We start from the raw sequence: 22,893 nt of genomic DNA, 5'->3' as shown, positions 1-22,893 counted from the left end.
ACACCCTATATCAGGTGTGCATAATTATTAGGCAACTTCCTTTCCTTTGGCAAAATGGGTCAAAAGAAGGACTTGACAGGCTCAGAAAAGTCAAAAATAGTGAGATATCTTGCAGAGGGATGCAGCACTCTTAAAATTGCAAAGCTTCTGAAGCGTGATCATCGAACAATCAAGCGTTTCATTCAAAATAGTCAACAGCGTTGCAAGAAGCGTGTGGAAAAACCAAGGCGCAAAATAGCTGCCCATGAACTGAGAAAAGTCAAGCGTGCAGCTGCCAAGATGCCACTTGCCACCAGTTTGGCCATATTTCAGAGCTGCAACATCACTGGAGTGCCCAAAAGCACAAGGTGTGCAATACTCAGAGACATGGTCAAGGTAAGAAAGGCTGAAAGACGTCAAGACTGGGCCAAGAAATATCTCAAGACTGATTTTTCTAAGGTTTTATGGACTGATGAAATGAGAGTGAGTCTTGATGGGCCAGATGGATGGGCCCGTGGCTGGATTGGTAAAGGGCAGAGAGCTCCAGTCCGACTCAGACGCCAGCAAGGTGGAGGTGGAGTACTGGTTTGGGCTGGTATCATCAAAGATGAGCTTGTGGGGCCTTTTCGGGTTGAGGATGGAGTCAAGCTCAACTCCCAGTCCTACTGCCAGTTTCTGGAAGACACCTTCTTCAAGCAGTGGTACAGGAAGAAGTCTGCATCCTTCAAGAAAACATGATTTTCATGCAGGACAATGCTCCATCACACGCGTCCAAGTACTCCACAGCGTGGCTGGCAAGAAAGGGTATAAAAGAAGAAAATCTAATGACATGGCCTCCTTGTTCACCTGATCTGAACCCCATTGAGAACCTGTGGTCCATCATCAAATGTGAGATTTACAAGGAGGGAAAACAGTACACCTCTCTGAACAGTGTCTGGGAGGCTGTGGTTGCTGCTGCACGCAATGTTGATGGTGAACAGATCAAAACACTGACAGAATCCATGGATGGCAGGCTTTTGAGCGTCCTTGCAAAGAAAGGTGGCTATATTGGTCACTGATTTGTTTTTGTTTTGTTTTTGAATGTCAGAAATGTATATTTGTGAATGTTGAGATGTTATATTGGTTTCACTTGTAAAAATAAATAATTGAAATGGGTATATATTTGTTTTTTGTTAAGTTGCCTAATAATTATGCACAGTTATAGTCACCTGCACACACAGATATCCCCCTAAAATAGCTATAACTAAAAACAAACTAAAAACTACTCCCAAAACTATTCAGCTTTGATATTAATGAGTTTTTTGGGTTCATTGAGAACATGGTTGTTGTTCAATAATAAAATTAATCCTCAGAAATACAACTTGCCTAATAATTCTGCACTCCCTGTATTCTGTTGGTTAGTGGCATCTTAGAATTGGAGTTTAGAAAAGTTGATATTTAGGGGCTGATTTATTATTGGTCTGTCCGACATGATCCGCTCAGCGGATCAAGTACGACAGACATCACTGAATGCCGACAGCATACGCTGTCGGCATTTATCATTGCACAAGTAGTTCTTGTGAACTGCTTGTGCAATGCCGCCCCCTGTAGATTTGCAGGGGGGTGTCAATCAGCCTGATCATATACGATCGGGCGGATTGATGTCCGTAGCCTCAGAGCAGGCGGACAAGTTATGGAGCAGTGGTCTTAAGACCGCTGCTTCATAACTGCTGTTTCCGGCGAGCCTGAAGACTCGCACGGAAACAGGGGCATCATTCTTCATTCAGAGCTTGATAATTCGGCCCCAAAGTGTGTCATATATAGCAGTGTTGGTTATGCAACTGGGGAATGGATAATAAAGGGATTGTCTATCTTTTTAAACAATAAATATTTTCAAGTAGACTGTCCCGTTAAGAAAAGAAAAAGGTTTTGTGGCAGATTTAAAGGGACAGTCTACATGTTAGTCATCTTAAAGTCTTAGATTAAGCTACAAATATCCTCCTGCACGGTGCTGCACCCTTTCTTTTTCATGCAGCAGGGACAGTAAAATAAATTTATTTTAAAATGACTATTGTTTTTGGTCACTTAAAATGGCTGCCAAGCTCCGCCCACTGATGACATCACAATCTGGGCTGCATAACAGGCTTCACTAGTTACAAAAGACTCACTAATTGGATTCAACAGACTGTCAATATTATTCAGCAGAGAGCATAAATGCAGCCCAGATCATGATGTCATCAGTGGGCAGAGCTTGGCAGCCATTTCAAAGTGACCAGAAACAATATTCATTTAATAATAACTTTTTTACTGTTCCTGCTGCATGATATAGAAAGGGGTGCAGGAGGATATTTGTCACTTAATCTCAAGTAAGACTTTAAGATCACTGTCCCTTTAAAGGTATAAGGTATATGAAGAGGGGGTACTGTGAAGGGGTCAATGGTATACATGTATTTATGTAAGTGTGAAGAATTTCCACTACTTGAGTGGATTTTTGCGCACCATTGGCGTAGAGCTTGAGCTTTATCTGACATGAATTTTACGGCACTCTCCTATTATGTGAGAGAATTATAGCGCCCGCTCAATCCAACGTGCAGCCCTAGACTATTAACTGAGCGATAAAAAATATGTTTGGACTTGCAATATGAGTGAAAAAATGGTATGAACTGAGCTTGAGCGTTGTTACCTCATCCTAGAGCTAACATTTTTGTGCCCCACTTGTAATCTAGGTCATTGTCTTTTGTTTTTCTATTCCGTTACCTTTGTTCTAATTTATAAATAGTGTTACTGGTTCAGATAGATTACTATAATTTATACTTTCATTTTGTAGATTTTGTATTTGTGACATTTAGGGTAATTAACTGTGAAAGGGCAGATATTTCTGTTGTGTTGCTATAGAATAATAAATCAACCAAATCTTAACGTTTCTAAAATATATTAACATCCTTTTTACTGCAATTAGTTATCAATAGCCAAACTCCTCCTACCTTCTGCCTTATTTGGAGGAGCCAATCTAAGCTTTAGTCCACAGACAACATGGTAAGTCTCAGCTATAATGTTAGTATAGAGTGCTTTGTTTTGCAGTTATTTGATAATGCCAATTAAGGATACATATGTAGCAGAGTTAGCCTTGGACAGTCAGCATGGTTCTGTTTAATTTCCGGAAATTAGAAATTGCTCAATTTTTAGAGCTAAATTACATGAAAAGGCATCAAAATAAATAATAAAAGTAAATTGCAAAGTTGTTTCATTACATATAACTAAACATTTTATATAAAAAAAGCTCAAGGTGTTAACTGTCCCTTTAATATCACACCAGGGTAGCAGAGCTTTAAATATGCTACTTATTTTAGGTGTGCTGAGGAGTAAGTGCTACTGGTAGAGATCTGTAAACTGAGAAAATAAAAAGTGATTAGAGGTGCGCTATGGAACTGATACTAAGCACCTCTTTAAAAGACACTATCCCTATAATGTGTCAGATAGCAATTTAAACAGTATGTTAAGCTTTTAGGGCTTACAGATAAAGTGGGCGCCAAGGGCTAAAAGTATCAAACACCAAATTTGGTGTTTGATACTTTTAGCCCTTGGCGCCCTCTTTATCTGTAAGCCCTAAAAGCTTAACATACTGTTTAAAGAGATCTGTAAACTGTTGAGACTATGGGGCCGAATTATCAATGTGCGGAAAGACATGATCCGCTGTAGCAATCATGTCTGACGCACATCCATAAGTGCAGACAGAATACGCTGTCGGCATTTATCATTGCACAAGCATTTCACAAAAAAATGCTTGTGCAATGCTGCCCCCTGCAGATTCGCAGCCAATCGGCCTCTAGCTGGGGCTGTCCGATCGGGCTGATTGCTGTCCGCCGCCTCAGATGTAGTGGACGAATTAAGGAGCAGCGGTCTTATGACCGGCGAGCCTGAAGGCTCACACGGAAACAGATGCACTGTGGCTGATTGTTTATCATTGCATAAGCATTTCACAAAAAATGCTTGTGCAATGCTCCCCCCTGCAGATTCGCGGCCAATCGGCCTCTAGCTGGGGCTGTCCGATCGGGCTGATTGCTGTCCGCCGCCTCAGATGTAGTGGACGAATTAAGGAGCAACGGTCTTATGACCGCTGCTTCTTAACTCCTTTTGCCGGCGAGCCTGAAGGCTCGCACGGAAACAGATGCATTGTGGCTGATTGACTGCTTAATAAATTGGCCCCACTAATGGTATCGGGCAGGTGTGGAGAAGATTGTCCCTGTCTGCTGTCATTATTCCCCCTGTGTCACTGCTGCCTAACAAGGTTATAGAGCTACAGAGACAAATGCAAATCACCCTGACATGTCAGCATGTAAACCTTATTTTATAGAGCATCCAAATAATCAGTGCTATTCCGTAGGGGCACTACTTGCACTGCTCTGTTTAGAGTATCAATACTGAATTGCAGAAATTCTGCTATTATTTATTTATTAATAAACTACATTTCAGTTTGATCACAAGATCAGTGGAACAGATTTAAAAATATTTTATATTGAAATGTAGAATCAATGTACCCTACTCTAATTGCCAGCCGTTCAGTGTGTGTCGTTTTTCTTGCAGTTCTGTTTGTTCATTCATCACTCTATTAATGAGTTCTATAATAACGCTGACTGACTATATACTAAGGTTTTTCAAATAATATTTATAATAATCTTAATTTAAATACTTGAAATCTCATATTATCAGTTTAGCATAAAACCCTTTTTTTCACAAATCACTTGGCTGGAAAAGGTTAATGTCTCCACGTGTCTTATCATGTCTGTTTATTTTGTTCCACTAGGTAGATTTTACATCTAAATGTAGTATGCTGTACCATCCTCCCCACAGGGCCTGTCAATTAGCACTTACATACATATTTCTGCGATGCAGATAAGATAAGGAGTCACTGACAAAAAACCTTAATGCAAACGAACATCAATTTAACGTGTGTTAAGCTTGTTCCGGAACTTTCCGAAGCATTGATCAAGCCCCACAGTTTGTTTATACAAGATAAGCTAGATGATCGAGGTGAATTCTCTGCTGTTCTCTGTGTACAGACTGCCAAGTTCATGTCAACATCACTTAACCCCTTGACTACCGGTTATATGTGTCACTCAAGCATCAACAGAGGAATACAGTAAAGGAAGAGGTGTATTATTCTCTACCTCAGATATTACCCATAATATTCTTAGTAAATCACAATATCATACTAATACTACCTTCATAATTTATTATTTGAAATATGTTTCTTTCAAAACAGTATCATTTGTTAGCTCTAAATACTAGTTTGTGCAGACACAGGCATAAAGCTTTTAAATTACTTTTTCTTTTTCAAATATTCTGTTATATTCATTCCACAGATCTTAGGTTTATTACATTCCTTTTCTTATAATTCTAGGAACGTCAGAATCAAGATATTTATAGCATGTGCATAGTTTACAAGCCCTGTTCCTTATTAATTTATTTGTTAGTCTGTTTTATGTATCTGTATTTCTGTTTTACTATAAATCAGTGTCAATGGGCTACATTTATAGATGCTCATGAGGTTGCTGTGGGGCCTGATAGGAAATACAGCATCATGCACGAAAATCATTGAGCAATGATTCACATAGCTTTTTATTAGTGGGGGCTCCTTTACAGCTATAGTCGCATGAGGTGGCCAATACATAATATCTTGCACATCAAACACAAACCTCTAGTAATACAGAAAAACAAGAATTACAAATACGGTTGCGGCGTTTAGTTCAGGCCAAACCCAAAGACTCTTGAGCCATGCACAGCACAGCAAAAATGATACACTTTTCATAATAACAAAAACACAAACTCGCACATAGGCATTTGCACTCACTCTCTCACACACGCACTCACTCTCTGTCTCACACACACTCTCACTCACTCTCAAGGGCCAGTGATGGATGTTGCAGCCATAAAAAGCAGCGTGAGTGTGGTGTTTCCCCTCTGACTTAAACAAAACATTTTTGTTTTGAATACAAAATGACTGTTATCCAATGACCCCCATTTTGTGACTTGTCGGATGATCTGTGCAAATGGACTGTTCCACTTATCGGCCATTTTCCTGTTCCGCAGCTTAAGGTGGATCCTCTTCTTCATTTCCATCATTGCATATGTGTGTCTTCTGCTCAGCCAAATTCATTTTTTTTCGTTTGGTGATTCTTGCATTGCATGCATCACGGATATCTTTAACCTTCTTGCTCAGGAGGCGTGCCCTCTGAATGTGAATGAAACCTTGAATATCCAATTAGCTAACCAACCCAAGAGTAAGCCACCAATGGCACAGCATTTTTCAGTCCTCTTCTGTGAGAAGGAGGCACTGCGCTCTTTTGGAAACTCACCTTAGAGGGAAGGGTGGACTTGGGAGAGAATTGTAGGGGTACTGGATAAACACGGACATTTGCATGTCCGGTCCTGTGTAAGTTGTAAAACTGGGCACACAGTTTGAAACTCGGACTGTCCAGATCAATCCTGGACAGGTAGAAACCCTATTTACAAGAGCAATGCTTACAGTAATTATAAGTAGAACACACTTTCCAAATGGTTTATGTAAATATAAATGTAAAATATTTGCATGTGTGTTTCATTATGTTAATGTAATCTCTTTGGTTAGAGAGATTGCCCCATGAAGTATCTTGCATCACGGTTGTATCTCGCTACCTCATAGCATTCCTTTTGCAAATCTAGCACGTCCTGGTTTATAGAGGAAGTTTTGTTTTCATTTTAATTAATATATTCTGTAAAAGTTTTTAAGGTGTTTTTGTGCTGCATGTTACGTTCACAATAGAACTAAATGCACCAAGAACTAAACAGTTGCAAGATAGATACCGCCACAATAATTACAATGGAAAGTCACTTGCAGCTTATGGATATGATATGGGTAGATACAAATTTTTATGAATGATGAGGATGATAACAATAAATAGCCTGTGAGCTGAGGGAAGCACAGATTTTGATGTTGCTTCAAGGCTATGTTAAAGGGACATTAAACACTTTGAGATGGTAATATAAAATGCTAAATTATGGGTTAGGTTACAAGTGCAGCGCTAAATATCTCTTGCACGAAAGCGATATTAGCGCTCCACTGAGTAATACCAGCACATGTTAATGAGTGCTGGTATTTCAAGTAAAGCACAATGCGAAAACAAACTAGCGTTCGCATTGCTAGGAAGCATTGTGCTCTCAAGAGCATGCTTTCATAGGCTCCAATGGGAGCCTTGTTCTGATGCTGTCAGACACGGCTCAGAAGCTAAGCACAGTGAAGGGGGTAAGTAGCGCAGCAATTGTAGAATTTTTAAATATAAATGTATATGCTTATATACCTATATATTTATGTGTTAATATGTGTATATACACATATTAATGCATAAATATATATGTATATATATATATATTTACTGGGAACACAAAGTTCCTATAGACCACAATGTAAAGGCACTTTTCAGTGCCTTTTTTTTTCCTAACACTCCACACCCGCCAACTTTAAAACCCCAAAACTGCCTAGTGCAGTTGTTTATTTTTTTTAAAAAATACTTTTTTCTTTTTTTAAATAAAAAACTATAATGTCATGTTCAAATTCAAATCAGCCAATAGAATGAAAGCTTTTTCTATTGGCTGATTTGAATTTGAACATGAAAATCAGCCAATAGGAATTCAAGGGTACCCCTATATAAATGGGGTACCTTGAATTTAAAATTCAGTGTGTGGCTGGTGACAGCATGAAGAAGACCTCTGTCTTGAAGAACTGAAGATGAAGATAAAAAGATGGACCGCCCGCTAGGATGATGCTGGACCACCACCGGGACTGAGCACAGCCGTCTGGATTTATCTTTGGTGAGTACCATTTTTGGGGTTTAGTGTTGTTTTTTGGGTGGATTTTTTTTTTACGTTAGGGTTTTTATTTATTTTTTGATTAGCAAAAGAGTTAAATTACCTTTTAAGGGCAATGCACAGCCAAATGCCCTTTTCAGGGCCCTTTTTTGTTAGAATTTTTTTGGGGGTAGGTGGTTAATGTTAGACAGATATAGTGTTTTTTATGAAAAATAATGGATTCACTTTAGGGCAATGCCCTATCAAAGGCCCTTTTAAGGACTATATTTGTAATTTAGTGTTAAAATATGTTTTTTTATTTTGTTTTTTGTTTTTTTATTGGGGTTTTAGAATAGGCATAGCTCTTTTGTAAGTTTTGATAATTTGTTTGTTATTTTTTGAAATGTTATTTATTTTATTTTTTGTAATTCTAACATTTTAAGTATATGTTAGTTTTTTATTTTTTGTAATGTTAGTTGTTTTATTATTTTTTTTTTAAAGTAATGGAAGGTTTTTTTATTTTTCAAAGGCGACAATTATTTTTTTATTTTTCATGTAAGTTTTTATTTTTTAAAAGATAGTTTTTTTGTGGTAAAGTTAAGGTTAATCTATTTTAGGTTAACTTAGGGGGTTTAGATGTTATTGGGTTACTTTGTAATGGGGTGGTGATTTAGGGGTTAATAGTGTAAAAACTGTAAATAGGTAGTTTGCGATGTGGGGTGGTGGTAATTTTAGGGTTTAATAGTGTAAAAAGGTAGTTTGCAATGTGGGGTGGTAGCGGTTTAGGAGTTAATAGTGTAGTTTAGTGCAACTGTTCCCTCCAGACAAACTCTTTACGCGACTTTCAGATTACATAAAAAGTTTGAGCAGTAAATGCGATTGCATTTGCTTTCAACTTGTAATACGATCACACATTACCGCTCAACGGGGAGCATAAATTACTGTGAGTTTGCGCAAACAAATTTGCTTAAATTTTGACAGTGCGCCACTTGCTATATGGATTGGAGCGTAAAGAATATCTTGATCGAGTTTACGCTCCTTGCACTAATGATTACGCTCCACTAGTAATCTAGGCCTTATTGTTTAATGTCCCTTTTAAGCAAGTCACCTGCAGCCAATGCAGTATTTTCACTCATGGGCTCCCCACTCTAATAATATCCTATGTTATTCTATGACGGCCTATATCTAAAGCTCACTCGTCATCTTATATTCTTTAGCAATTGGGCTCCAGAGACTGAATCAACTCCACCGTCTGCAAACAACTCTTATTTACTAAGTACTTCAAATCAGATTCAATGTTAAGCTTTTATTAATCAACCTCAGTGTATTTACCCTTATGAGTAAACAAAACAATATAATCAAGTAATAACATTTTATAAACACAAAGGTTTCCTAAGAATAAGACATAACAAATACTAACCATTAGATAATCTGAAAATCTATTTCCTAAAGAATAAAATACAACAAATACGCTACAGCAATAACAACAGTCTTTATTTTATGTATAATACCAAAACACCCACAATAACAAGGCTTAAAAATAATGCAACAAAAAAAGTGACATATGGGATTTGTCAGTAAGAAACGACAGGACAATAACAGTGATTATTAATATAAAGTCTACCATACATCAAACACATATGATGAATCAGCTGTGTATGAGTTTAGTATCACTAAGTGCTCTGTTCTTTATAATTGTGAGGATTTAGTGCCAGATTTTGTTAAAGGCAAACCTGCTTTATTGCATTACATCTCACAGCAGTCTTTGGGTTATCTAGAGAAGCAGAGAACAGCAGATCACATTGCTTATTTCAAGGACTTAATAAAATATTAATTAATGTACATGCTCAATTTATAGGGCCCAGTGGATATATGTGTTTCATCTCACGTTGCGTCCAATAAATATATTAATAGACGTTATCACTGAAAGGCACATTGATGACTGTGTGAGCTGCTGCCGTATTCTGGAACTACAAGATTTTTTTTTTTAAGTTATTATTTTTTTAAGTTATTTGCTTTAAACATCATTTTTTTAATCTCTTCCCTCTAGCACAGTTTTTTAAGAATTAAGAGGCAGTGTGATATTGTACCGATCATTAGGAGGATAAGTATAACACTTTATTGCAGAAATGTTTTAATGCAGAAAATAATAGGTAAATAATGCTAACCTAATAACAAGGAATAGCAAAAAGTAAAATATTGCATCTAATGCCCAACAGAGGGCTTGATTATAAAAGGAGCGGTAGCTTGCACTTCCGCTCGCCTGTTTACTCCGCTAAACTTCGGCTTTTTGTGCGCATTGGGTTGTGCGTGTATCACAAGTTGAAAGTTAAACATTTTTACTTGCTTGCTAACCCGACGCACTCAAACAGCCAAACTTCGAATATCGAAGTTACGTTAACATATTCCCCCATAGACTTCAATGGAGCGTGAAAACCTAACACCCTTACTCGCACGCAAACCTGATTTTGACCCAACATGAAATATTCATATTTCACATTCCAATGTTCTTAATATAGAAGAAAATTCTATTAATTCATAAATACATATTTCTATATATATGTACAATATATATTTATATATAGATAATGGATAGATTGATAGATATATAGAAAGATAGATAGATAGATAGATAGATAGATAGATAGATAGATATGTATAGGAATATCTATTTAAAAATACTTAGAACATATTATCCTATGTGAAGAGCATTGGAACTCTTTATTAAATTTGAATATTGCATACATATAATTTTTCATGTTTTCAGCTACTTGACTGCAAAGGGCTCCAATGCACACACACACACACACACACACACATATATATATATATATATATATATATATATATATATATATATATATATATATATATATATATATATACAGTATATATATATATATCCATATGTATTTATGTGTTTATTTATTTATTTATATGTGTATATATGTCTGTAAATACATGTATACACATATAAATGCAGTATGGAAAATGCAAAAAAACTAACAAAAAGATTAGTTTGAAAATTCAATTCACCTTGTACTATATTGAAAACACATTATTAACACATTATTTGATGTTTTACTTTGTGAATTTAATATATTTTCTAAAATATACACTCATTTCAAATCTGCAAAATACCCTCCAAAAAAGTTGGGACAGTCGACTGTGTACCACTGTGTAGTATCACATTTTCTTTTAAACTTATTAAGCATTTAGGCACTGAAGACACAAGTTCATTAAGTTTTGCATGTGGCATTTCCCCCCATTCATCCATTACGCATGTCTTCAGCTACGCAACTGTACGGGGCCTTCATTGCCTTATTTTGTGCTTCATAATGCACCACACATTCTCAATTGGTGACAGGTTAGGACTGCAGGCAGGCCATGCTAGCACCCATACTCTCTGCTTACACAACCTTGCACTTGTAATCTGGGCAGAATGTGGTTTGACGTTGACCTGCTTGAAAATGCAGGGACATTCCTGGAAAGGACGACATCTGGATGTCAGCAGCATATGTTGTTCCAAAATGTATACATATCTTTCTGCATTAATGGTGCCCTCACAGATGTGCAAGTTACCCATGCCATGGTCACTGACACCCCCCATACCATGACTGACGATGGCTTTTGGACCTGACACTGATAACAGCTTGGATCGTCATTTTCCTCTTTAACCAAACAATTTTGTTTTTTTAGAATTATTAATAAAAGTTATATTTTATTTATCTTGTGTGTGTAGTTACCCATTAGTCAGGACCCAGAGTGCTTTATATGCATACTTTTGTAACACGACAATCAGCATTTATATGCAGTCTCCAATCAGCCGCTATAACCTAGGTTCTTTGCTGCTCATGAACTTTCCTAGATAAACCTTTCAGCAAAAGATAACAAGAGAAGGAAGCAAAATAAATAATAGAAGTAAATTGGAAAGTTGTTTAAAATTGTATTCTCTATCTGAATAATGAAAGAATTTTTTTGGGTTTCATGTCCATTTAAGCCTCCTCTTTTCTCTAGAACTCTGTGGTGTATAAATACAGTTACAATAAGATAGGATGCATTAAGATTAAACATGGTGCTAACATTGAAGGATTTATACTACCTATCTAAGCTGTAGACTCTTGTGGGCTATACACAAATGAAGCAACACTTATGCAGAAAATAAAAACAGTTACATCTAAGACATAATAAACAGCTATTGAGCTAACATTAACAGGAACTGTCCCATAAATAAACGTATATTCATGATGGCAATACAACATGGGGCTAAGCACTGAGACCGGTTATTTCACCCCACTAATTACGGTTCTAAGAAAATGAATCTAACCAATTCCCTGCATGCAGAGATCAGGGTAAGGGTATTGTAATCAGTCCAGATCAATGTCAAGATTAGGCCCAAATGGACCCTCTCTACTCTCAAATGCAGTACCTTTTCCAACTGGTAAGTAAAACAGAGCCTCCGATTTGTTACGTCCTCCTTTCATAAGCGGCTGTGCATATAGCGGGACCGAAGTGGGCTTCCTTTGTTGGGAGATGCGGTACACCGCTTTGTAGACAGCAAACTCAGGATCCGCACTAGCTGGTTTTGACTTCTTAAGGAGCAGGCCGATCTCGCCCCGGGGGCACCTTCCTGTGACTCGACCAGCCGGCTCTGTCAGGCCCTCTGTCAACGACGGGGTTAGAGTTCCCAAGGGCCTCTGCATCCATCTCCCCTTCTCCCAGTATTCAGGGCTTGCTGTCGTCACAGATCCCCCTCCGGCATCTCCAAAGGAGCTTGATGTGTGAGGCCTGTCGATAGGTTGGTGCATGTCAGCTTTTAATTTCCTTCTTTAATTTCCCTCCCTTCCTCTGTCTCCCTCCCTTCCTCTGATTCTCTTTCTCCCTTCCTCTGTTTCTCTCCCTCCCTTCCTCTGCTTCTCTCCCTCCCTTCCTCTGTCTTTCCCTTCCTCCCTTCCTCTGTCTCTCCCTCCCTTTCTCTGTCTCTCCCTCCCTTTCTCTGTCTCTCCCTCCCTTTCTCTGTCTCTCCCTCCCTTTCTCTGTCTCTCCCTCCCTTCCTCTGTCTCTCCCTCCCTCCCTTCCTCTGTCTCTCTCTGCCTCCCTTCTTCTGTCTCTCTCTGCCTCCCTTCCTCTGTCTCTCCCTCCCTCCCTCCCTCCCTTCCTCTGTCTCTCCCTCCCTCCCTTCCTCTGTCTCTCCCTCCCTCCCTTCCTCTGTCTCTCCCTCCCTCCCTTCCTCTGTCTCTCCCCCCCTCCCTCCCTTCCTCTGTCTCTCCCCCCCTCCCTCCCTTCCTCTGTCTCTCCCCCTCCCTTCCTCTGTCTCTCCTCCTCCCTTCCTCTGTCTCTTCCTCCCACCCTTCCTCTGTCTCTCCCTCCCTTCCTCTGCCTCTCCCTCCCTTTCTCTATCTGTCCATTCCTATGTCTCTCCCTTCTTCTGGTAGACATGTTCTCCTGCACTAGTTTGATTGACATGCAGCAGTCAATATGGACATCTTAAACAGCACCAAACAGCTTTTACAAATGCTGCTGTGTTTCTAGTGCAATCCTTTGAGTGTCAGCTTTTAATGCTTTAATTTCTTTCCCTTACTCTCTCTCCCTCCCTCTCTTCCTCTGTTTCTCTCCCTCCCTTCCTGTTTCTCTCTCTCTCTCTCTCTCTCTCTTCCTCTGTTTCTCTCTCTCCCTCCATTCCTCTGTTTCTCTCCCTCCCTTCCTCTGTGTCTCTCCCTCCCTTCCTCTGTCTCTCTCTCTCTCCCTACCTTCTTCTGTGTCTGTCTCTCTCTCTTCCTTACTCTGTGTCTCTCTCTCCCTACCTCTGTGTCTTTCTCTCCCTTTCTCTCTCTTCCTCTCTCTTCTTCCCTACCGTCCTCTGTCTCTCCCTTCCTCCCTCCCTCCCTCCCTCCCTCTGTGAGTTTCTCACTCCCTCCCTTCTTTCCTCTGTCTCTCCCTCCCTTCCTTCCTCTGTCTCTCCCCCCCACCATCCCTTCCTTCCTCTGTCTCTCCCTCCCTCCCTTCCTTCCTCTGTCTCACCCTCTCTCCCTTCCTCTGTCTCTCCCTCTCTCTCCCTTCCTCTGTCTCTCCCTTCCTCTCCCTCCCTTCCTCCCTTCCTCTGTCTCTCTCTCCCTCCCTTCATCTGTCTTTCCCCCCTTCCTCTGTCCCTCCCTCCCTTCCTCTGTCTCTCCCTCCCTTCATATCTTCCTCTGTCTGTCTCTCCCTCTGTCTCTATCTCCCTCCCTTCCTCTGTCTCTCCCTCCCTCCCTTCCTCTGTCTCTCTCTCCCTCACTTCCTCTGTCTCTCTCTCTCTCTCTACCTCCCTTCCTCTGTCTCTTTCTCCCTCCCTCCCTCTGTCTCTCCCTTAATCCCTCTGTGTCTCTCCCTTCTTTCCTCTGTCTTTCTCTCCCTCCTTTCCTCTGTCTCTCCCATCCTCCCTTCCTCTGTCTCTCCCATCCTCCCTTCCTCTGTCTCTGCCACCCTCCCTTCCTCTTTCTCTCACTCCCTTCCTCTGTCTCTTCCTCCCTTCCTTTGTCTCTCCCTCCCTTCCTCTGTATCTCTCTCTCTCCCTCCCTCTGACTCTCTCTACCTCACTTCATCTGTCTCTCTTTCTCACTCTTCCTCCCTCTGTGTGTGTCTCTTTCTTTCTCTCTCTTTCTCTCTTTTTCTCTCGCTCTCTTTTTCTCTCACTCTCTTTTTTCCTTTCTATCTTTCTTTATCTCACTCTCTCTTTTTCTCTTTCTTTCTATCACTTTTCCTTTCTCTCTTTCTTTCTATCACTTTTCCTTTCTCTCTTTCTTTCTATCACTCTCTTTCTTTTTCTCTTTCTTTCTATCACTTTTTTTTCTCTGTTTCTAGCTTTCTCTCTTTATTTTTCTCTCGCTCTCTTTCATTTTCTCTCTTTCTTTCATTTTCTCTTTCTTTCTTTTCTCTTTCTTTCTTTTCTCTCTCTCTCTTTCTTTCTTTCTTTCTTTTCTCTATCTTTCTTTCTTTCTCTCTTTCTCTTTTACTATTTCTTTCTTTCTAGCACTCTTTCTCTCTCTCTTTTTCTTTCTTGCTCTTTTTCTCTTAGGCAGAAGTGTTCTTAGGCAGAGGTGGGGTTTTTTCCAAGCAATTTTAGAGTTTGATCTTCATTTTAAGTTTATAGAAAGTATATTTTTGTTTATACAAATGTGTAATACAAGCGTGTATCATGAAATTTCAATTTTACACATTCCGTGACGCAAAGAAAGGAAGTTAAAAAATGGGACCACTGAGAAATTTCATGGGATCATTAGCTCTTGGGCAACTTTTTCAAACTCTGAGGATCAGTATATGTGAATATCCTTTAATCACCGTCAGTGCGCAGCTCAGGATCACATATGTATAAGCAAGCAATAGTACAATAAAGTAATAAGGCATGTGGGTTAAAAGGTTATGACAAGGCATTTGAACAGAAAAGGCTATAATTTATATATATATATATATATATATATATATATATATATATATACAATATCTCACAAAAGTGAGTACACCCCTCACATTTTTGTAAATATTTTATTATATCTTTTCATGTGACAACACTGAAGAAATGACACTTTACTACAATGTAAAGTAGTGAGTGAACAGCCTGTAAAACTAACTCAATGGTTTAATGTCTAAACATTGGCTACAAAAGTGAGTACACCCCTAAGTGGAAATGTTCAAATTGGGCCCAAAGTGTCAATATTTTGTGGGGCCACCATTATTTTCCAGCATTTCCTTAACCCTCTTGGGCATGTAGTTCACCAGAGCTTATCAGGTTGCCACTGGAGTCCTCTTTCACTCCTTCATTATGACATCACTGAGCTGGTGGATGTTAGAGACCTTGCGCTCCCCCATCTTTCATTTGAGGATGGCCCACAGATGCTCAATAGGGTTTAGGTCGGAGACATGCTTGGCCAGTCCATCACCTTTACCATCAGCTTCTTTAGTAAGGCAGTGGTCATCTTGGAGGTGTGTTTGGGGTCGTTATCATGTTGGAATACTGACCTGCGGCCCAGTCTCCGAAAGGAGGGGATCATGTTCTGCTTCAGTATGTCACAGTACATGTTGGCATTCATAGTTCCCTCAATGAACTGTAGCTCCCCAGTGCTGGCAGCACTCATGCAGGTCGAGACCAAGACACTCCCACCACCATGCTTGACTGTAGGCAAGACAAACTTGTCTTTGTACTCCTCACCTGGTTGCTGTGACACACGCTTGACACCATCTGAACCAAATAAGTTTATCTTGGTCTCATCAGACCACAGGACATGGTTCCAGTAATACATGTTCTTAGTCTGCTTGTCTTCAGCAAACTGTTTGCGGGCTTTCTTGTGCATATATATATATATTGTAACAGGAACACTTTTAACCATAGTCTTCTAGGGCACAAATGCAGCACAGGACAGTCCACTGTAGTTTAAAAGGCTTTATTTTTCACAGCAACAGCAAACAGGCAGTTCAGTTTGAAAACAGGGGAATCCTTCCTCTGCAGCAATGTTAAGTACTTTTTGTAAACATCAGTACTTTCAAGCATTTTCCAGCAATTCACAGCATTTCACAAGTCCTTTTACAGTTCACAGGAACAAAAGTCTTTTAACACACACACCAGCTTCTCTAACTGGGTAACTCTCTCCTAAGCCTCAGTGAGGCTACTATTTAAACCCTCACAGCTTCTGATTGACCACACCTGTGATTAGCTGCTTAATCAAAACAACCTGAACTGGACAGCATCATAGCTAAAACCAAAACAAGGGTTATGACCCAATAGGGGGCGCTAAATACAGGGCTCAGTGTGTAGGCAAACTCTCAAGGGCAATAGTGTCTCTTTGTTACCAATGCCAAACAATAAGCCAAGATAAAAAGTTTTTTTGGTATAATCACCCGTCTCAATGACAGTCCTTTATGATTTTATGGTGATCATAGGAGATGTGAATCTGATGAATAAGCAGGAGATCCGTGGATGAAAGGCAGCACTCAAACTTCACCATAAAAGGACAACAGCTCTGAAAACAACAAGGAAAGGAGAGAGGCGCCGTATGTTTGAAGCAATCGACAACTGTAGAGAAGCACAAGGATAGTACAGGGTACTCACATTCTGTGAAGGCACTCCAATGTGCCAATAGATGCAGGCTGGCTTTCAACAGCAGACCAGCTAGCTGATACAGGCAGTTGCTGGATTCCCAGGAAAGGCTGCGCCCCAAGGTAACGTAGAATAATGCACTCAGCAATGAGAATAAATGATTAAAAATATGTTTTAATATAAAGATAAAAACAATATTAAAAACAACTTCTCATGCTATTATGTGCACAAACAAGTCATGCAATGCATTTCACAGTTAACACTGTTTCATCAGGCATGTATTATGATACAAAGTCAACCCTTAAATAAGGCTATGCTACCTCCACCCAAAGGTAATGGGCACTCCCCCCCCACAACGAACAAGCCAATCATTGAGCCCTTTGCCTGGTTAGTAATTAAGTTGTAATAAATAGAGTTTAAGTATAGTGTTGCGTACACTCGAAAGAGACATCTATATAAGAATTCACATATTGAGAATACACACACACATATATATATATATATATATACTGTATATATATATATATATATATATATATATATATATATATATTTATTTATTAGTGCATATATTTGTCAAATAGACATCTAGTACCAGGAATTCAGGTGTTACAACTTAATTACTAACCAGGCAAAGGGCTCAATGATTGGCTTGTTCGTTGTGGGGGGGAGTGCCCATTAGCTTTGGGTGGAGGTAGAGTAGCCTTATTTAAAGGTTGACTTTATATCATTATACATGCCTGATGAAATGGTGTTAACTGTGAAACGCGTTGCATAGCTTGTTTGTGCACATAATAGCATGAAAAGTTGTTTTTAATATTGTTTTTATCTTTATATTAAAACATATTTTTAATCATATATTATCATTGCTGATTGCATTATTCTACGCTACCTCGGGCACAGCCTCTCCTGGGAATCCAGTAACTGCCTGTATCAGCTAGCTGGTCTGCTGTTGAAAACCAGCCTGCATCTATTGGCACATTGGAGTGCCTTCACAAAATGTGAGTACCCTGTACTATCCATGTGCTTCTCTACAGTTGTCGATTGATTCACACATACAGCTCCTCTCTCCTTTCCTTGTTGTTTTCAAAGCGTCATAGCTGTCTGTGATAATGGCCCACCCTCTCTCCAATTATCCCAAACCCCAGGGACCCCGAACACAGTTTATCAACTGCATAATCAAATACACACTCTTTCTCCCTGGGGTTTTAACTGAAAGGAGAAATACCATGTACAATGCTTGGTCTTACACATCTTCCATTTATAACCAGACCTTGCTTTCTGTCACATATCCTCCCCCCAGCTCATACCCAGTGGTTTGAGTGACCATGGACATTAACGAATGTACCAGAGAAAAAAAACATCAGCATTGCCCTGCAAAAGACCACCCCTGTGCTCCACACTAAAATTGAAGAGTTGCAAGCTAAGAAACCACCTAGTAACCCTTTTATAGGTTTCCTTATTCTGGCTCATCCATATGAAAGGAGCATGATCTGTAATTAATTTAAATTTTCTTCCCAACAGATAGTACCTAAGGGTCTCTAAAGCCCACTTAATGGCAAGGCATTCTTTCTCCACTATAGAATAGTTATTTTCCTGTGGAATAAGTTTTCTGCTTAGGAAAAGGACAGGATGCTCTTCTCCCTGACACGCCTGTGAGAGAACTGCTCCTAAACCAACATCAGAGGCATCTGTCTGTACAATAAAATCTTTAGAGAAATTGGGGGTTACTAAAATTGGATGGGCACAAAGGGCATCTTTCAAATGCTTAAAAGCTTGTTCTGATTCTGGGGACCATTTTATCATAATTGTGGCCCTTGCTTTTGTGAGATCTGTCAAGGGTGCCGCAATTGTTGCGAAATTCCGGATGAACCTTCTATAATAACTAGTTATCCCAATAAAAGCTCTCACTTGTTTTTTAGTTAGAGGCTGCAGCCAGTTCTGAATGGCCTCTATTTTTGTTGTCTGAGGTTTAACCAATGCTCTACCAATAGTATAATCCAAGTACTTAGCTTCCTGTAAACCAACAGTACATTTTGCAGGATTGGCAGTTAACTCAGCGGACCGTATTGCATCAAGTACTGCTTGAACTTTAGGAAGATGGGATTCCCAATCTGTACTATAAATTATAACATCATCCAAATATGCTGCCGCATAACGAACATGGGGTTTCAGAATTCTATCCATCATCCTCTGGAATGTTGCCGGGGCAAAAAAAAGCTGTCTTTTCCTTTGCTTGATTAGTGAGAGGCACCTGCCAATACTCTTTTGTTAAATCAATTGTAGTGAGATAACGTGCTTTCCCTAGCCTTTGTATCAACTCATTTACTCTAGGCATTGGATAGGTGTCAGATTTGGAAACACAATTAAGCTTACTATAGTCATTACAGAACCTTAATGAACCATTCAGCTTTAGAATAAGCATGATTGGACAGTTCCACTCACTTTGTGATTCCTCAATTACCCCAAGCTTTAACATTTTTTCTACTTCCAGTTTAATGGCCTTTCTATGAGTCTCAGGGACCCTATAAGGCTTAAGGCAGACTTTCTTCCCTGGTTCTGTTATTATCTCATGCTTAATAACATTAGTTTTTCCCGATACCACAAAAAATATCTCTTTGTTTCTTCTAATAAAATCCTTGACCTCTCGCTTCTGATGTACAGATAGGGTTTCAGATAGATTTACCTCTGGTTCAGTGACAGGGAGTTCTGTAGGTTTTAAGGCAACTAAAACTTCCAAGGTTTTATTTGCTCAGGTTTCCTTCTCTCTGGCTGACTTACTTTGTAATTGACATCACCCACTTTCTCAATTATCTTATATGGGCCCTGCCAAGTAGCCAAGAATTAATTTTTCACTGTAGGGACCAGATCTAACACCCAATGTCTTGGTTGAAACACCCTGGCTCTAGCATTATGGTTATAGCTGTACTTTTGTGCTTCCTGTGCTTTTCCCATATGTTCCCTTACAATGGGCATGACAGCTTCCATACGGTCCTGCATTTGGGAAATATGTTCAATAACACTTTGATAAGGTGTTGTCTCTTGCTCCCATGTCTCTTTAACTATATCTAGTAGTCCCCTGGGATACCACCCATATAACAGTTCAAATGGGGAAAAACCTGTAGAAGCCTGGGTAACTTCCCTGATAGAGAACATAGAGTAACAAAAGGTCCCAATTTCTCCCATCTGTGTCAATTACCTTTCTTAGCATACTTTTGAGAGTTTTGTTAAACATTTCCATTAAACCATCAGTCTGAGGGTGATATACTGAGGTCCTTAGTTGTTTTATGCTAAACAACTTACACAATTCTTTTGTAACCCTGGACATAAATGGAGTTCCTTGGTCTGTCAAAATTTCCTTTGGTATCCAGACCCTGCTAAACATTAGCATGAGTTCACTTGCTATGGACTTTGCAGAGCTGTTACGAAGGGGAACTGCCTCAGGATAGCGTGTAGCATAATCAAGGATTACCAGTATATACTGGTGTCATCTAGCAGATTTAACCAGCAGACCCACCAAGTCCATTTTTTTAAAATTACCAGGGCCACCAACCAGATCTATCAAATCATCAATATTTTCTGAGCTAGTACTCGGTACTTCATTACTTTGAGAAAGTTGATCACCTACTAATACAGGCATAGGGCAATAAATATTATTTTCAATTAAAACCCCTTCCAAATCTGTTTCAGAGAAATGAAATACATAAATATCAGTAGTTTGACATATTTCTGGAGATTCCCATAACTCCAGAAATTTTGGAAAATCTCTCCCTATCCCCACCTCATGGGCTAAATTTGGTACTACACCCACACAATATTTTAATTTATCACACTGAGTCTCAATCTCCACCTCAGCTGTAGGATATTCCAGTGTATCTCCATGAACACAGATAATTCCCATTTCCCCCCATAATCTAATACTGCATATGGTACTACTACAAAGCCCTAGACACTTTACCATTAACCTTCACAGTACACCAATTGGAATCATTATTAACAGAGCTGTTGCTATAAGACAATAGTGAATGTGCAACATTACAGTCCATAAATTCATCTTATCACAGTCTCTAGCAATATGCCCAACCTCATTACATTTAAAACATCTTACAGGTTGGTTATATTTAAATGTTTCCTTAATTCCTGGGGAAATGTCTCTGGTGTTTTGCATATACACCTGCTGCTCTCTTATCCCCTTTATCCCGTGAACAGTCTTACCAGTTCTTGTTGAGCTCTGGGACTTGGGATTGCAGGGGCTGATCCACTGAAGACTGTTGCAAAACTTCTCCTGAAGCTATAAATATTTCGACCAACACACCTTGATTAACCCACCGCCGCAGGGAAGCAGGTAATATACGGTGAAGCCGGTCCATCACCAGTAGTTACTATTTTGGTAGGCAAATTAACCTCTGGTTGCACCACTTCCCAGCAAGGTGTATAAGGTCGAACATCTGGGATCTTGCAGCATTATGAGATGAAAACATCCAGGAATGGAATCTTTGTGCACGGACTGCCAAAGTCACCCTCAGGCGTGCAAGGATTTCTACTTTCAATTTATCATAGACACTGGCTTGTGTTGGCTCTAAATCATAGTAGGCCTTCTGAGGTTCACCACTAAGAAATGGTGCAAGTATACTCGCCCACTCAGCTGCCAGCCATTTTTCTCTTTCTGCTGTGCGTTCAAATGCCAAAAGATACGCATCAGCATCATCAGCTGCTGTCATCTTTTGAAGATAATGACTAGCCCTTATTACTCTGGAACCTTGGCTGCCACCAACATATTCAGAGTTCAGTTTTTCTGATATGGCTTGAACCTCTCGTTGCAGAGTTTGTGTAGCACTTTGTTGCTCTTCCCAGGTCTTCCTGAATGTCTCAGCTTGCACAGCGGCCATCTGTTGTATCAACAATTCAGTGTTCTCCTTCTGTGATTTAGCCAGCAGCATAGCACTCTGGCTGGGCCAAGACCAATTGTTGCAGCGCTGCACTATTTTCAGCAGCTTTTCTGTTAGTCTCCTGCTGTGTAGCGTTAGAATGAATCAAAGCTTTAATGACTTCCTCCATGTTGCTTGCAGATTATAATGCCCACAGACATACAACGTGGTTACCCGGATTCTCCACCAAGTGTAACAGGAACAATTTTAACCACAGTCTTCTAGGGCACAAATGCAGCACAGGACAGTCCACTCTAGTTTAAAAGGCTTTATTTTTCAAAGCAACAGCAAACAGGCAGTTCAGTTTCAAAACAGGGTAATCCTTCCTCTGCAGCAATGTTAAGTACTTTTTGTAAACAGCAGTGCTTTCAAGCATGCCCCAGCACTTCACAGCATTTCACAAGTGCTTTGTCAAAATAATATCCTTTTACAGTTCACAGCACAGGAACAAAAGTCTTTTAACACACACACCAGATTCTCTAGCTGGGTAACTCTTTTCTAAGCCTCAGTGAGGCTACTATTTAAACCCTCACAGCTTCAAATTGACCACACCTGTGATTAGCTGCTTTATCAAAACAACCTGAACTGGACAGCTTCATAGCTGTCTGGGATAATGGCCCACCCTCTCTCCAATTATCCCAAACCCCAGGGACCCAGAACACAGTTTATCAACTGCATAATCAAATACACACTCTCTCTCCCTGGGGTTTTAACTGAAAGGAGAAAAAGCATGTACAATGCTTGGTCTTAAATATCTTCCATTTATAACTAGGCCTTGCTTTCTATCACTATATATATATATATATATATATATATATATATATGTGTGTGTGTGTGTGTGTGTCTAAATGTGTGTTTGTGTGTGTATATATACACATACACCCTGCTCCAAATTATTATGCAAATTCTATTTCAGTGTCACAAAGATTAAAAAAAAAAAATTCAGTTTAACTCATGGATGGCATTGTGTCTCAGGGCTCTTTTGATCACTGAGTCTTGCAACTGTGCATAAACCTTCCATTCGGCCACCACTAACCAATGCCCACAAGCAGAAACAGCTGGTCAGAAAAATACATGAAGACTAATTTTCAACAGTCCTGTTCACTGATGAGT

This window comes from Bombina bombina, chromosome 1 (genome assembly GCF_027579735.1).
Source record: "Bombina bombina isolate aBomBom1 chromosome 1, aBomBom1.pri, whole genome shotgun sequence".
NCBI classification, from domain to species: Eukaryota; Metazoa; Chordata; class Amphibia; order Anura; family Bombinatoridae; genus Bombina; species Bombina bombina.
Note: the sequence above shows the minus strand (reverse complement) of the source record.